Source organism: Panthera uncia, chromosome B4, assembly GCF_023721935.1.
Source record: "Panthera uncia isolate 11264 chromosome B4, Puncia_PCG_1.0, whole genome shotgun sequence".
Taxonomy (NCBI): domain Eukaryota; kingdom Metazoa; phylum Chordata; class Mammalia; order Carnivora; family Felidae; genus Panthera; species Panthera uncia.
Window position 1 is genome coordinate 76,345,028 of NC_064809.1, and position 16,336 is coordinate 76,361,363.

General features: G+C 57.0%; 1 protein-coding gene across 4 annotated transcripts in view; it reads left to right on the plus strand.

Moving 5' to 3' along the window:
- Window positions 1-2,237: 2,237 nt before the first annotated feature.
- Window positions 2,238-16,336, plus strand: part of NR4A1 (nuclear receptor subfamily 4 group A member 1) — a 21,617-nt gene continuing 7,518 nt past the window's right edge. Inside the window, exons 1-3 of one of the 4 annotated variants that reach the window (XM_049625505.1) lie at window positions 2,238-2,424; window positions 5,986-6,107; window positions 8,106-8,212. The gene's annotated coding sequence lies outside the window, so the exon portion shown is untranslated. Of the gene's footprint in view, window positions 2,425-5,985; window positions 6,108-7,638; window positions 8,213-13,866; window positions 14,640-15,252; window positions 15,554-16,336 lie in introns of those variants that run through there. The other 3 variants (XM_049625507.1, XM_049625506.1, XM_049625504.1) reach the window with 3 other exon arrangements.

Genomic DNA, 16,336 nt, shown 5'->3' on the forward strand with positions numbered 1-16,336 from the left:
AAGAAACTGAAGCCCAGTCCAGGTGAGTAACTTCCTTGAAGTCACACAGTTGGTCACAGGTGGGACCAATGTCAATCCCAGGCCTCTTGAACCCAAGTTCCTTCTCCCACCTCAAGCTGCCATGATAAGCCACACAGGTGTGTGTGTTTTGCCGTTACATATTTTAGTATATGTTTTACTTGATTATAAAACAGGAGAAGATATATAAAGCCAAGTTGTGTTAAAGTATTTATGGAAGGGAGAGACCTCTGTGGGCTGGAAGCCTTCATGGAAAAACTGGTAATTGAGCTTTTTCTTTTTCTTTCTTTCTTTTTTTTAATTTTTTTTTTTTATTTTTCCTGTCCAAATAAATGTATTTCTCCTACACAGGCAAATATTTTTAAAATGTATTTCAAAAGTTAGATTTCTGGAAAAAGAAAAAGAGAGGGTGGGGGTAGTGGCTTCTTTAAAATGCCCATTTGGAAGGAGCTGCTGGGGTAGGAAGGAGAAGGGGGAACTAGTCCCAAGCCTTCCCCCCCTCCCACCTTGCCATTTTGAAGTCTCGGTTTCTTTATTTCTGTGTCCACCAGATTCCATGTCGAATCTGGGAAAGGAATGTAAAGGGTCTGAGAAGAACCTTGATTTTGAGACAAAGCAGCGATTCTTGGGATCATGATGAGGATGGAGAGAAAGGGGCTTCTGAGTTGCAGCAGTTAAGGACCAGGTCCAGAAAAGGATTTCTGCCGGTGGGCAGGGCGGTGGGGAGAAGAATGTGGCCCCTGGAATGAGGGCTGAGTGGGGGTGTGGGGCCTCTTTTGGAGAGTTTTGAATGCAGAAGAGATTCTTTGTTGCGTGGGGCCTGGCCTCTGTGCTGGGGATATGATAGCATGCTTGTAATTTAAGGTGGCTCCAAAAATGAGCAGGCGCTGGTGGCTGGTGTAGCAGAGCACAGGACTGGGTCCCGCCTAATGGCTCTTCCCCAGGAGCTTCGCCTGCCTGGCAGTACAGGAACAGACATTATAACACACCCCACACCCCACACCCCCCAGTCAGCCCCCAGTCCCACTGCTCCAGCGTTGGCCTGGCTTCCCTGCACCAGCTACTCCAAAAGTGGGGGGCTGTTGGGGCAGAAGGATATGTTCAGAACAAGGTAGTTCTCCCATCTCCAAAGAATGTCCCAGTCCAGGGTGAGAGAGAAACCTTCCAAGTACTCCCACCCCCAGGAAGGTTCTTACTGAGGAGACTTGGAGACTATGGCCAGAAGAGGGTGGGCCACTCAGGGCTTCCTGGCCACTGGGGTGAGCCTTCGTGTACTTCCCACACGGAGCACTCCAGTGGTCTGGGGGGAAGTCGGATTCCTAGAGGAGAGTAAGAAGAAAGTATAAGGCCTCTCCACTGCTGCTCAGTCTCCTGATAACCAGAGAAGGTGGACAATATGATCACCCTCATTTAATAGGTAAGGAAACCCAGGCTCAGAGAGGTGAGGTGACTTGCCCTCGGTCACACCGTAGTACAGGAACAGCCTGATCAGTGAATCCACCACCAGCCTTGGCCTTGCACTCCCACCGCCTCTGGAAACGCTTCTCTTCAGGAGAAATTTTACCCTCCCAAGCTCTCCCTCTCTGTCTAAACTGCCCTCCCGTGTGGAAGCTGGGGCGTCCTGCTAGTCGGATTCCTTGCCCTTGGGGTGGCATGCAGGCCAAACAATCGATGCCGGTGGGGGTGCCCAAGGCTCTGAGGGCGGGGGCCCTGACCTCTTAAGCCAGCCTAATGGCTGTGTGACTTTGGGCCGCCGCGGGGCCTCTCTGGGCCTCACTTTTCCCACCTCTGTTTCCGGGGAAGCCCCTGGGTAATTTATTTATAACCCAGCTCCAGGTTTGCTGCCTCGGAAGGTGTTAGCGAGTCCGCAGAACCCTCACCTGCAAAACGGCTCGCCCACCCCAGCCACAGCGAGGCGGATTATGTAACTGGGTGTGCGGCGAGTTGGGGGGGGGGGGCGGGGGCGCGGGGCGGGGCGCTCACGGCTATTCCGGGCGCCGCTATTTTTAGCCCCATTGATGAGGCTGCGTCGGCCGCCGCCGCCGGGATTCCGGAGACGTCAGTGGGCGCGCGTCACGGTCCCCGCCCGCCCACCGGGGGAGGCGCGCCCGGGGCCGGGAAGGCTGCGCTGGCGGCCGCGGGCTGCGGGGGCGGGGGGCGCGGCCGCGGCCGGAACTGCGGGGCGGGGGGCTTCCCGGGGTGGGGGGCGCGGAGCCGCGGCTGCGTGGCTGCAGGAGCTCGCAGCGGCGGCCGCGGAACTGGTAGGGGGCCCCGCGCGGCGCCCGCGACCCCCCGGTCTCCAGGCATGGGCGCCCCTGCGCCTTGCGGTGCGGAGCAGCTCCCCGCTGGCCGGTGCGCGACCCCGGAAGGCGGGGGTGCAGAGGCGAGCAGAGCTCGACCCGCCAGGTGAGGGGGCCCGGGTGGGGAGCGGTGAGGGGGTCTCCGGGAGCTGCCCGGGAAGAATGGGGTCTCCGCCTATGCGGTGGAGTGGCCTGGGAGCCACGCTGGGAGTCCTGCTGGGGATCGTGGGAGTGTGGGGCGGGGAGGGACTGGATTCCCTGCGGAACCTGCTGACCCAGACTCAGCCCCCCCCTCCCCCCCGAGTGCGGCGGCCAACGCTTTTTCTCCCTGGCCCGCCAAGGGTGGGGTTTGGCCCGTGAGGGGCGCTAGAGATGGCCGGGCCGGAGAAATTCCTTCCAATCCCCCCCCCCTCCCCGCCCCCGGCTGCGGGGAATGGGTTCCAGGAGTTCGGGAGGGGAGAGACCGGGACCAGAAATGCCCGGGGCGGCCCCTTTGTGGGACCGAGTAAAGAAATCGAGGCCGGAGAGGGTCTCCTCGAGTCAGGCGCCAGGACCTGGGATTAGAAGTGGTGCAGAAGTGACATTTACAATGGCTTACGGTGGAGGCTTCATTTGGTTGGGGGGCTAGAGTTCTCGGCATGCCGGGGGAAAAGGAAGACTGGGCAGAGGTAGGTGGCTAAGCAACCGTTGTGCCCAAAGGGTGCCGATCGATTAGAGGGCTGATAACAGCCCGGGCAGGGCCTCCAGTGGCGGCTACAGCAGTGGTCCGACACCCACTTCAAGTGAATGTTTAGATCAGCGAGGGATGGAGACTTAAAAGGGGAGCCGGCTGACTGGAAAGCCCTAGGGCCAAGGGGAATGACAAGTGCACAGCAAGATAAAATCAAGATTCGGAATGATGGCAGCCAGGCTGCAGGATGGCCCAAGACTGACAAGATGAACAGGACTGATTATAAATGTTGGGGCCTGTGCTGGAGTGAAAAAAATGAGCTCAGGGGTTCAGGCCTAGCACCTGGCTCTAAGGCCCAGCAACCCAGGGCCGGGAGCTTCTCACTTGCTTTCCGATGTTGGCTGCCAAACTGCTTTGTGCAATCTAAGGCCTCTCTCTACCCACCAGAGGAATCCCAAGGTGGGAAGACGGATGCCTGGCCCTGGGCTCGCTGGTTGGGCTCCCTGGATTCTTTCTAATCCCAGTTTTGCCACTTCCTAGCTGTGTGACCTTTGGCAAGTTACTTGACATTTCTGTGCCTTAGTTTCTCCACTGGTAAAATGTTCCCTACAATAATCTCCTCCTGGTAGTGAGGAGGCTGAAATGAGAAAATGCATGTAAAAGGCTTAGTGATATATCTAGCACATGGTGTTCAGTAAATATTGTCTGCCATTGTTCTTGTTGATAATGAGCAATGTGCCCATTTCTGGGTGGGGACTTGGCAAATGCACCGCTTGGTGTGTCAGCCGTGTCCTGGGGGCAAGGAGGAGTTGAGTTAGCAGACTGAAATACTTGATAGGAAGGAGGAGAAGGAGGTTTTGGATGGGCCCGGGCAGAGCTGGGATCCAGGGCTGGGGCTCTTGGAGTCCAGGTTGTAGCTCAGCATTGGGAAGAGCCCTCAGACTTTGGATCCGCCCTCAAGTGGAAAGGACAGTACCTTAGCGACAGTGTTCTCCTCACCTCCTTCCAAGCTATCTGGCCCATTCTCCCAGCCCAGTTCTGGTGCAGGCCTGTGTGAGTCCTTTTCTCCTGCATTCCACAAATACTTACCGAGTACCTACTAATGCTGAGCTCTGTTTTGGAGACTGCAGACTGCGGCGATCAAGACAGACACGTGAACAGATGAACAGCATTAGCCCTATGGTGATAATACGAACAGGTTAATGTGGTGAGGGTGGGGGTGGAGGCTCTCCAAGGAGATGGAATGGGACTGGAAACCTGACTGGTGACAAGGGGCAGACATACCGGGGCAGTGACTTTCCTGGAAGAGGAGGCAGCCAGTGCAAAGGCCCTGACTGGGGAAAGAAAGCCCAGGTGCTTAGAGCACAGCAAGGAGGGGGAGCAAGGGCTGGGTCCTGCGGTGTGGCCTGATGCTCCCACTCCCTTAAGGGGACATCCCTCTCTTCTCCACACCTGCCCAGTCCTATGGCATACTCAGAGGTTTGCCCTCTGCTCTGTGTTGAGTGTAATGGACTTTGATCTGTTCCCCCAGAGGAACCTCCTGGGGTCCAGAGATGTTGGTTTGCTCCTTCTTGGACCTTCTGTGGCTCGTGGCTCACTGCCTGATTTTAAGCCTGATTTTGCTTTCAGTATGGGGTTGGAAGCCCTCCAGATCTCTAAACTGCCCCCCTCTCTTTCCTGCAGCCTGGTCTCCATTACCCACAGGAACATGGGAGTTCTAGTAGCTCTGTAAGAGGAGAATCTGAGTACCATGGTCCAGAGTAGCTCCTTTTAGCCCGTGGACCCTGGGGCAGAGGTCAGGAAGGCCAGGAAGCCCATTGCCCACCCTCTGGGCCCTCCTCCTCCTTACTCCCTCCACCTCCCATCATGGAGACATTTACCTCCTTTCTCCCAGACCTCATCTTGGCCTGAAGCACCTGGTCCTACTCTCACTCTGGGACTCAGTTGAGAGAGGAGAAAGCTGAATTAGGGCGGAAAAAGAAGTGGGGTCTGGGGTACCCTGGTTGAAGGAGGCTTTGGCACCAGTGAGGGGGCAGGCGAGAGCTTAAAGAGGCTGGAAGGATGGTACTCACCGTTGGCTCTGGAAGTGGAGGCCAGGTGCCCAGAAGTGGCTTGGAGTAGGAAGCAGAGTCTGGGGCTGGCTTTGATTCGTCCTCGTCTGATTTTTCCCAACAGTGATAGCACATACATGTGTGTACGTATCCAGCATTGTTCTATGTCCTGTACACGTATGAACTCATTTTAAGCTCCGTGATAGCCTTGTGGTTGTTAATATCAGAGACAACTACGGAGTGTCATTCTCACAGTTGAACAGGAGGCACAGAGAGGTTATGTAACCTGCCCAAGATCATAAGTGATAGAGCCATGATTTGAACACAGGCATCTGGGATCTGGCATCTGGGCCCTTAACCTCTTTGCTCCAGGCTGGGCCTTCCTGTCTGGGGACTGGAGTGCCTTCACAGAATATTTCCTGGGAGTCCCCACTGCTCTGGTTGGAAGGCCGGCTGCCTGGAGATGGAGTGATGGAGCCCCTGCCCTGTGGGGTTGTCTGAGGCTTTGGGGGCCAAGTTGGAGCCCCTTAAGGAGAGAGAGGTTATTCTACTCTATCCTCACAATAGCTCTCTTTTCTCTGCCTACGAAGTGCCCTTTTGTGCACATCAGGGCTGAGTGCTGGACTAAAGCCACCCCCCACCCCAATCCAGGAGTGAGGCATGAGGCTGAGGGGCTGGGTGCTGGCATGTGTCCCCATGGTCCTGAGATGTCCCACACAATGTCAGCTGTTCCTGGTCACACCTCACATCCCCAAGAGCTATTTGCCTAGGGTGTGTGCCCCCAGGTTCTGATGCCCAGCCCAGGAAAATCCTTGGGCTGGCTTGTCAGCTCTCACGGCCCGGGTCCTGCCTCTATTCCCACTCCTGTGTTTCCTGGCTGTGCTGCCTCCAGGGAGTGTCCCTGCTGGCTGGTTATTCCTCACTCACACGGACTCTCCCTCCGTAGGCTTCCACCATGGACAGAGGCCAGCCCTGGCCCCTCTCAGGCATCCCAGCTCCACCTGCCAGGCCCTGAAGGCACAAGGGATGGTTGAGTGTTGTCTGAGGTCTGTTGGTTCATCCAGATTGGTAAGTGCTCTACTGTTGTCCTTTGTACACCCCTGGGGCCTTCAAGCAGGTGAGGTTGGGGGACAGAGGTGGGTGTGGAGCTGCCCTAAGTGGATGTGGTTTGGGGGATGGAGGGGGAAGCCCTGCAGAGGTGGCGGGTGAGGTTCTGCTCTGCTTGGGGAGATCTGATTTCTTCAGTGATGGGGGCAATGTGGGGGTGGGGAAGGGGGAAGCCTAGCTTTCTCAGCAGGATAGGCTGCGGGACTCTGGGCCTGGGGGGCATGGGCTGGTGTGGGAGGAGAGGGGCAGGGATGTGGGTAGATGGCCGCTGTTGCCAAGGCAACACGAGTCTGGTTCCCGGAAGCTGATGGGGTGGGATTGGCCAGCTCAAGGCCAGGCCAGGAGCATGGGGGTTGGGGGGTGGGGCAGGCATGGGGGATGGGAAGCTGGCTTGTTTCTAGGGCATGCACACTGGAATGCACAAAGGGAAGGCTGGGATCATCTCCCCCGCAAAAGGGGATGACCACACCCTTCCTACTATGGCAGGCCTGTATGGCAGGCCTGTGGGGTCTGGTATGGGAAGGTGCTTCTATGAATGGGGAAGATCTTACTGGCAAAGGGCAAGGACAGGCCCTCCGCTATTCACACAGCATCCCCAAGGGGGAACATCTCAGACTTGTGGCCATGGCCAGAGGGATTCTAGGCCATCTAGTTCACCTCCTCCCCTTATGGATGAAGAAACGGAGTCACGGAGGTGAGAAGCGACTTTTCAAGATCCTATAGTGAGGGCATATAGAGCCAAACTTAGAATCAAGGTCTCCTGGAGTCTGGGCGAGCCCAGAGGTCTGGTCGGCTGGTGGAGGACCTACTTTCCTTGCCTGAGGACACTTCTGGAGAAGGTACAAGCAGATCTTGGGGTGAAGAATGGAGTGTGGGAATGAAATTTCCACCAGGCCTTTCCCTGGGGATCTCAGATACTAGGATGGCTCCAAGGGCACCATGGGCCTGGTTACCATGTTTACTTGGGAGACCTGAAATTCAGCCTGGCACCCCAGCCAGGGATCTGTGATGCCCTTCTTCCTTCCCCAGAACAGGGGGCTATCTCCAGGCCACAGCCCCCTTCAGGCCTTGAGGGATCCCTGGATGAAGTAGGAGCTGGTTTCATATCTCCCCCAACCCCCCAAACACTGTTGCCTCATGTGGAGTTGGTGTTCAGGGCACAGGGAGTCCCACAGAGGTGGCTGCGACAGGGGAGGAGGAGGTGTCCGGCCTGAGCCTGGGTGGAAGGAGGGGAAGCCCTAGGAAGCAGGGCCTCCTGTTCCAGAGGCTGAGCTGGGTGTGCACCTGGCCGTCTACTGGCCGCAGGCTCTGTGCCACCAACCTTGGGCTGGGGGCAGGGAGAGGAATTACTGTAAGTGGGAGAGGCAGGTGTCCCTGGTCAGCCAGGGATCTGGACCGGGGAGGCACGTGAGTGATGATGACAGCAGCGGGCCAGATGGCTTCCCCCAACCCGGCCCCCACCTCTACCATCAGCTCAGACCGCCTCCTGAGCGCCTGGCCTTCCCGTGGGTACAGAGCGGCCCCCATGGGCAGAATTCCTCGTGTTCACCTTGTTGTCGGGGTGATGGTGGTGACTGGGTGGAACCCCCATGCCGTATACAATGCCAGGGCCACCCTGAGGGGCTGCCAGCCGGGGCCCCATGAGTGCTAGAGCCGCTGGTCTTGTGACGTGGGCACCTGTCTGCCAGGCCCGGGCATGGGCCCAGGGTCACGCTCACGCCGGGGCTCCCGTCAGCTGACTATTTTGGGCTCTTGCTGACCTGGGCCAAAGTCAGGCTTCAGCCAAGAGGGCCCCGAGGCAGCTCCCTCTGTCCCCAGAGGCCGGCTCTGGTTTCGGCTATATAAACAGAGGAGGACAAGCTGGCTTGGAGACAGCTCCACGTCCTAAGTCCGCTCAGCTGGTGCATAGCCTTGGCCGGGCAGGCCGGGCTGACTGGGCAGTCCCGTCTCTTCCCGCAGGGCTCCCTGAGGCCGCCAGGAAGAGCCCCTAACCAACCCCAGGATTCTCGCCTGGTGCAGTTGTCCAGGACCTCTGAGAGTCTAAGCAGATCGTGAAGAGATAGCTGGTGAGTCGTAGGGATGGGGAAACTGAGGCACGGGAGCTGGGCTGTTTGGGTCTCTTTCCATTGTGACGATCTACACTGCAGTTTCTTCGGCCCTGAGAGGAGGGGTGTGAAGGAGGAAGCAAGGGTGGCAGGCCTTCCCGAGGAGTAAGAGTAAAGCTTGACCTGAGTTGGATGGTGGTGGGAGCTGTACTTGGGAGCACGCCGTGACCCGGCACTGGGAGGTGTGGAAATAGACAGGTGCTGCTTCTGTCTCTCTCCTTCCTTGGAGACTTCCAGCACGATCTCAGTCCTCTCCTGTTGACCCAGCCTGGGTGAGGCACTGGTCTGCTCGGGCTGGGGAGGGACACTGGAATGAGCTAGGTGTCCATCGGGGAACCTCGGCATTGGTCCCTGAGTAGGGTCCCCACCTCCCTGCCACAACTGGTTGGGACGGGGTTGGGGGGGGGGCTCGGCTTCCCTGAGCCCTCAGCCCCTGCCCCGCTCTCCTTTCTTGGCCTCCCAGCTGGTCTTGGTGCCTGCGAAGCACGGCTGGAACGAGGTCTGGCAACTGCGCCAACCATCTTGCCACAAACACGCTCCCCGGGCCCCGGTCCAGGGGCTGCAGCCCGGCCTGGAAGAAGTGGCAGCTCCTTACGTGGGAGGCTCTTGTGCCTTCCTTCTCAGTTCTCAAAAAAAAAAAAAAAAAAAAAAAAAAGAATCCCCCCCCCTCCTTTCTGAACGTGAGTCTCTAAATGAATCCAGAGCCTGCGACTAAAAATACTTTAACAATAGGAAAATGCATCAGTCTTTCCGGCTGGGGCTCGTTATCAGAGGGTTTTTATTTTGGAATTTGAAATTTTGCCCAAGGAGGCTGGGTGGAGACCTTGGGCAGGGGCAGGAGAATTTGGTGGGTGGTGATGTTCTGCAAGGTGGTGGGAGCCCCTCCAAGGGTGGAGGAGAGGAGCTGGCCAGGAGCTGAGCAGACTGAGGGGCACGGAAGGAGGCTTGGGGAGGGCGCAGATGAGGCGTGGGCCGACCTTTCCCGAAGGCACTCCACGATCTTCTCTGCGTTTTTCCAGCACTGTCTGGCTCTTCTTCCCAAAGTCTGATCTTCTTTTTTTGTGCTGTATGTTAATTCCTCCTAGCCTGAGAAGGAGGTGAGGGTCGAGAAGTCACTGGACTAAAGATAGCCTCTGTGGAGAGAGGTCTGACCTCCTTAACTCACAAGCTTTCCTCCAGAGTATTAATTGAGCACTTGCTGCATGCAGAGTCTGAAATCTTCCTGGTGCTAGGTAGAGCCCCATCTCTGGGCACACTCTCATTTCCTTTCACTCAGCCGTGGAGGGGGAGAGGTGTGGATGGGGTTACTGTTCTCTAATTCTTGAAGAAGGGGGTGCTGGCTCCCCAGTCCAGCTGAAGACCCTTATATCTCCTTTCCCTGCCTGCCCCCCACCCCAGGATCCTACTGCAGGTTCCTAGAGTCTAGGCCCTCAGGCAGTGCTCCATTTCACTGTTGTGCTTCTCCCTTCCCTTAATGAACTGAGTTCTCACGGCCCCAGAGCGTGATGTTGTCTACACTGGGCAGATGAAGAACACTCTTGGAGAGGGCGAGGGACTGGCCCCAGGTGAGACACCAGGCTTGCTGGCTCCTGGTCACAGATGCCTCTAAGAGTCGCTCCATCTTTTGTCCCTGCTGGGGGCTGGGGTGAGAGGTGGCAGACCGTGGCTTACCTGCTCACATCCTTGGCGGGCTCTGTTCAGAGGTAACAACATGCATGGTCGTGGCAGGGCCTGGGTAAGGGCCGGGAGACCAAGCGCCAGGGCCTCACCCTGCACCCCCCAGTTCCCAGAAGCCCCCTGGGGCAGCAGGCACTGCTTCTGTGCCCACGGCACAAATCCCCCTACCCATTGCCAAGGCAGGAAAAGGAAGTGGCTAGGTCAGGGCTGGCAGTAGGTCCTGGGGCTGAGGAGGGGAAGCTCTCGTGGCCACTTCTCAGCGAGAGGAGGCAAAGCTCACTCCCTCTGCCTACCGCTCGGGAAGGGTGTGGAGGTATGTGGGTGGTGATGGTCTTGAAGAAAGTAGGACAAGCTCCTGCCCTCTGCTGGGGGGTGGGGAGGGGTGGCGCAGCCCAAGGCTGGGGGTGGGGGGCAGTGTGGGAAAGGGGCTGTATACTTCTACTTTTTCCATCCCCCGTTTACCCAAACTGACACCAACCTTCCTGGCCGATGAACGATGGTGGACATCGGCTGCCCGTTTGGGGCCTGCCCTGGGCCAGTTACTATTAAAGATGCATGAAGGCTACCCCCTGCCAAGGTCAGGGAGACAGGGCCTTCCCCTCATGTTCACACACAGGTGAAGGAGGGGGTGAGTCAGCACATAAGTCCCCAGGCCCCATAAGATTTGACTAGGAGGGGCCAGAGCCTAGTGAGTGTTTCAGAAAACCTGCTGGGTCGACAGAAAACACACTGTGTGGAGATCCCTTTCTAATGCTAGACATTGTAACCTCTTCTAACTGTAGCGGTGCCCTGAGCAGTCGGTAGAACCAATATATAATGAGAAGCAGCCACTGTTTCTCTGATTTCAGTAACACACACTTGAATGAATGTGTACTCGGTAAATTGCAGGGGCATCTGTGTCCCTTTGATAAATAAGTCTCTCCCATTTAGGGGTGGTTATTTAAAAAAAAATTTTTTTTTGTTTACATTTATTTATTTTTGAGAGAGAGAGAGACAGAGAGAGAGACAGAGCATGAGTAGGGGAGGGGCAGAGAGAGAAGGAGACACAGAATCCGAAGCAGGCTCTAGGCTCCCAGCTGTCAACGCAGAGCCCGACGCAGGGTTCGAACCCACAAACTGCGAGATCATGACCTGAGCAGAAGTCAGACGCTCAACCGACTGAGTAGGGGTGGTTATTTTTAAAATAAACTTTTTGTTTTTGAAAATGTACATGCAGAAAAGTGCACAAATCATGGGTGTGAAACCTTGAGAGTATGTAGTTTGATGACTTTTTCACAGCGAACAGACCTGTGTGATTGTTGTGAGATTGGGAGCCGGACTTCATCCAGTCCCACCAAAGACACCCCCGCCCCCTGCCCATAGGAACTGCTGTTTTCAGTTTACAGGCTGTGTGTGTGTATGTGTGTGTGTGTGCGCGCGCACCTGGTTCTGTGGTATACTTAGAACAATCAAGGTCCAAAGCCACAGTCTTCGCAGTTCAGAGTCAAAGGCATTGGGTCCAGCCCCAAACTGGGAGTTCCTTGACTTGCATTTGAGTCTTGCCCCCCCCAACTTCCATTTCCTCGTTTATAAAATTTGGGTCACAATTCTAAACCTGGACGGTTGAGTGGAGGGTTTAGTGGAGGAATCCACGTGAAGTGCCGTGGACCGAGGTCTGACCCTTGGTTGGTACTCCCCATGACTCCCTTGACCTATGAGAAGGTGCTTAGCATTAAGAGTTAGGCAGGGGGAGGGCAATGGCCAGAAGTCTTGGGGGACGAGCAGGATCAGAGCAGAAGGGAGGAAGAGGGGCACTATGCCCACTGAGTGGTGGGAAGTTTAGCCCAAGGTCCTTTATGGGAGCAGTGGAGAGTGGTGGTGGTGGGTAATGAGGGCAGATTGGTGGGCTGAGCCAGGCCATGCTGTGGGAGCCCCGTGCGGACTGTTGTCTCATTCCCAACATGACCTCTTCTCTCCCTGCGCTTCCTGTGTTGTTATCGTGGTCCTGCTTTACCTTCTGGTCCTCGCCTATAGTTTTGGACCTTTTGGTCCTCGCCTGTAGTTTTGGATATCTTTCCTTCATCGTTACCCCTCCCCCTCCCATCCCACCCCTTCTCCCATAAGGGGCTGCTTACTCTGACCTTGCTCTTGGGGACTGGATTTGGGGATCCCTTGGGAGCCTGGGACCAGCTTATGCTCTAGGCCTCCCAAAGTCTGCATGAAGTATGCCTTTCCCCAGAGTTCCACCTTAGATTCTACCCTCCTCAGAGCCCCAGGATACCCTCCCTGGAGGGCCTCTGGCCAGCAGGGATGAGGTCTGGGGTCCCCAAGCCCCTCTTCCCTCTCCCCTGTGCCTTAAGCTTGATGCTCCACATGGGTGCCTGAATGGGTGGCCCTGGCTGTGTTCCCACAGAGGGACTCTGCCTTTTTCTCCTTATTTACTTACTTTCAGTGCATAGTAGATTCAGACCCCCTGGCATCCTTGCCTCCACATGCGTGGCCAAATGGCGGCTGCGGTTGTCTTCCCCTCCATTATTGGGGCCCTGGGGAAGTGGGGCCTGGGCTGCAGGCACACATCTGGAGGCTAAATGATGAGATTTGGAGATGTAGTCCAGGGCCTGGGGCAGCTCCTCACCACACTCAGTTCCCTGAGGCTCCTGGGTGGACTGATCCCTACCCCCCCAGGGTAGGGATGGGTCTGTGTTGCGTTTCACAAATGGAAAGTGGTGGGGAGGACAGGGAGGTGCCAGGGCTCAAGGCTGGCTCAGCTTGCAGAGGACTGGTAAGGCTGGGCTTGAGCACAGATTGGTCAAGCTGCAGCTAATACACCTGTTTAGGTGAACATTGACTTGGCTAATCATCTTTTGCTAACATTAAAATTTTTTTTTTAATTTTTTTTTAACGTTTACTTATTATTGAGAGACAGAGACAGGGCATGAGCATGGGAGAGGCAGAGAGAGGGAGACACAGAATCTGAAGCAGACTCTAGGCTCTGAGCTGTTAGCACAGAACCCGATGTGGGGCTCAGACTCACAAACCACGAGATCATGACCTGAGCCAAAACCAGTCGCTCAACTGACTGAGCTTCCCAGGTGCCCCAAATTGTTTTTAGTTTTTGAGGAAGGCCCTGTTGGGGTGGAGGGAGGCATTCCAGGTTGGGGTGACAGGCTAGGTGGCAAGCCAGCACTTGATGTGCCTGGGACTGGCTTCACCAACCCAAACTTGCCGTGCACTTCTGAGCAAGGTGCAGCTCCTCTGGGAACTCTTGGGTCCTAATCTGTAAAATGGGAGGATGTGAATTATATTAGCAGTTTTAAAGTCCCCCCCCCTTTTCCTGTGGAATCTCTTTTTTCCAAGCAAACCCTATGCAAGAGCCCAACACAAAGGAACACAAAACTTTGGCTTGAGGTGGGATGGGGATCTTGTATGGGTCCCCTTGCATTACTCTACCCACGCTTCACCTTCACCCGGGTGGCCTTGAAGGGTCTCTGGAAGATGGTTTGGGGAAAACCAGAGCTCTCTGAAGACTGGTCCACATTGAGATTATATGCTGAGGTGGGGGAGCTACGGTAGGTTGTGACCGGATCACTGAATGAGATCCGTGTTGCAGGAAGACTACTCCACTGGTGAGCAGGAGGATTTGGGAAGAGGAGACAAGCTGGTTAAGGGGCAGTTTCCTTATTGGGTGTGGGCAAGGAGAAGCAGAGGTCACTGGCCTCACTCAGCTGGTCTGCTGTCTTCGTGCACCAGTGAGGCTGTGCTGCGTGTGGTTGGAGTAGAAACGGGATCCAAGAGATGTCCCAAAATAGAATTTCAAGAAAAAATGAGAAGTTGCATGTGGGGCATCAGGAGCAGAGATGGGGTGGTGGGCCCGGAGTACAGCGACGACGAGCTCCGCCTGCAACGGGTAAAGTTTGAAATGCTGGCAGGACCTTTGAGTGGGCAGAAGTGGGGGCAGGGGACAAGGGCGTGGGAAATCCGAGATGGGAGGTGAGGAACAGGAAGTGGCTCAAGGGTAGGGGAAGTGCTGTAGGCTGACCAGATGAGGTGAGAGTTGGGCTGCCCCAGCAGGCTAAGGCTAAGGCGCAGTGAAAGTGTTAGCAGAAACCCTTCAAACTGACTTACAGGGGAGACGGGGGCTGGCTGGCTGGCTGAGACCCAAGTGTTGGTGGGGGCATTTCTCCTCCTTGTAAACGTTAGGCCTACTTCCCCTCTCTCTGACCTAGCAGGTGCAGGCCTCCCCAGGTCTGGGGTAGAATGGGGGTAGAAGGGTGACAGCCAGACCAGAGAAGTCTCCGGTGGCTGCAGCGTGGTCTGTGTCCAGATACAGCCCTGGCAGTCCCTTCCTGCTCCATGGGGCAGGTCAGAGCTGCTCTCTCCACAGGTGCTGGAGGTGAGGTGGGAGTCATGGACAGGGGAGGTCGTGGAAAAATCCCCTAGAGATGCTATCAGAGGTCCCAGGTTCCACCCCAGTGTGTCACCACCTCGCTGTGTGACCTTGAGCAAGTGCCATTATTTCTCTGAGCTTGTTTATTTATAAAATGGGGAAGAGTCACCACAAATTTGACAAGATTTCTCAGGCTCCACCCGGTTCTGAAATTCGGTAATTTCCCAACTATAGTGCACCCACTCTGCAAGTGACTGGGAAGGGGACTGGTGAGAAATCAAGTTCAGCGTGTGGAGAGGAGCCTATCAGCCCATCTTGGGCCTGGCGAACCCCTGCCCTTGGAAGGTACTTTGCATGGGAGAGTAGGGGGCGGAAATAAGCGGTGGGCTCTGATGTCCCTGGGCCAAACTTTCGGCCATCGGGCCATCGACCCTGCTGGGGAAGACAGGTCAAGTGCACTTGGCTGTGCCTTGGGCTTCAGTGGGGGCTCAGGTTGCCCGGGGTGGGTCCCTTAGTTGCCTGCTCCAGCAGCCCAGTTGCAGCAGTGGGTGGGTGCCCCCCCCCCCCCCCCCCCCCCCCCCCCCCCCCGCGCCTCAGGCCTCCAGGAAGGGCTGGGAGAGTGCAAAGGCGGAGCCGGGTGTGGAGGGAGCCGGAGGGAGCGGGCGCGGCCGTGGCTCCCCGGGGCAGCCGGAGGCTGAGGACAGCCTAGTCCGGGGAAGCCCTGCGGCTGAGGCTCTAGAGCGCCCCCTTCTCGGGCTCTGGCCCTCTGGGCCGGTTATTTCGGACCTGGGGGACCCGGGCCGGGTCCTGGGTCCGGCGGGGGGAGCCTCGGGAGTCCGCGAGCAGCTATTTTTAGCCGGCCCAGCGGGCGCGAGGGGGCTATTTATAGATCAAACAATCCGCGCTCCCTGCGTCAATGGAACCCCGCGTGCGTCACGCGCGCAGACATTCCAGGCCCCCTCTCGCCCCGCCTCCTCGGGCTCCCCGTCCCGCGCCTCCCCCTGGCCGCCTCCCGCCGGAACCGCGCCGCCCCCCGCGCCCTTGTATGGCCATAGCTCGCCGGGCCGCGTGCGTCAGTGGCGCCCCCGCCCCTCTCCGTGCGTCACGGAGCACTTAAGAGGAGGGTCGGGCCGAGCCGGGGAGCCCCAGTGGCAGAGACTGCGGAACTTGGGGGAGTGTGCAGGACCGCGGGAGCGCACGAGGGACCAGACTGCGACTCGGGGTGCCGGTCCCGGGCAGGGGGAGCAGGAGCCAGCCGGGTAGGTGCCCCCGCGAGGAGCGTGCATCTCAGCAGCGCTCTCTGCTTTGGTTATTAGGGGTGTTGCATGAAGGAGATGGGCGTACGCGCGGGCAGAAAGGATGTTGTAGGGTCAGCATGCAGGAGGGCGGGTGTAGGGTGCAACTCTGACGTGGGAGGGGGCCGGTTGGAATGGGATGAGGACCCGGGTCGGACTTCAGTCTGCTGGGCCGGGGGTGGGGGTGGGGGTTGGGGGGGGGAGTGTCCGTGCAAGGTGGAAGGTGGAAACCGCAGGGGGTTAGAGTCGGGGCCAGGAGTGGGGACTTGTTTAGTAGGAGGCTGGCTGTAGTTCAGCCTCCAGGGTGTCCAGGTGGCAAAGCGCGCCCTGGACTGGGGTGCTGATGGAGTCTCAGTACAGTAGAGGAAAAGATACGCAGAGCTTTAACTGCTGGGATCCATCCAACTCCTGCCAGGATTGGATTTCTAAAAGGGTCTTCTTCCTCCCCGCTTGTTCACCTCCTTCCCTATTCCCTTAGTTGTTTTCTTAACACCATAGAGGCCATGGCTTAGTTTGCCAGGGTCCCCAGCCCGAAGTTGCTGCCTGAACTGTGTCAGGAGACTTCTGGATTGCTGAAGGAAATGGCCAGGATTGGTGGCTGAACTGCGGAGGGGTACTGCTTGTGTTGGACTAAACGAGTCTTCCTAGGGGCAGGATCTCTGGAAGTACAGGGAAGATTGTTTTAGCTGTAGCTTGGAGCTCGTGTGTGTGTGTGTGTGTGTGTGTGTGTGTGTGTGTGTGTGTGTG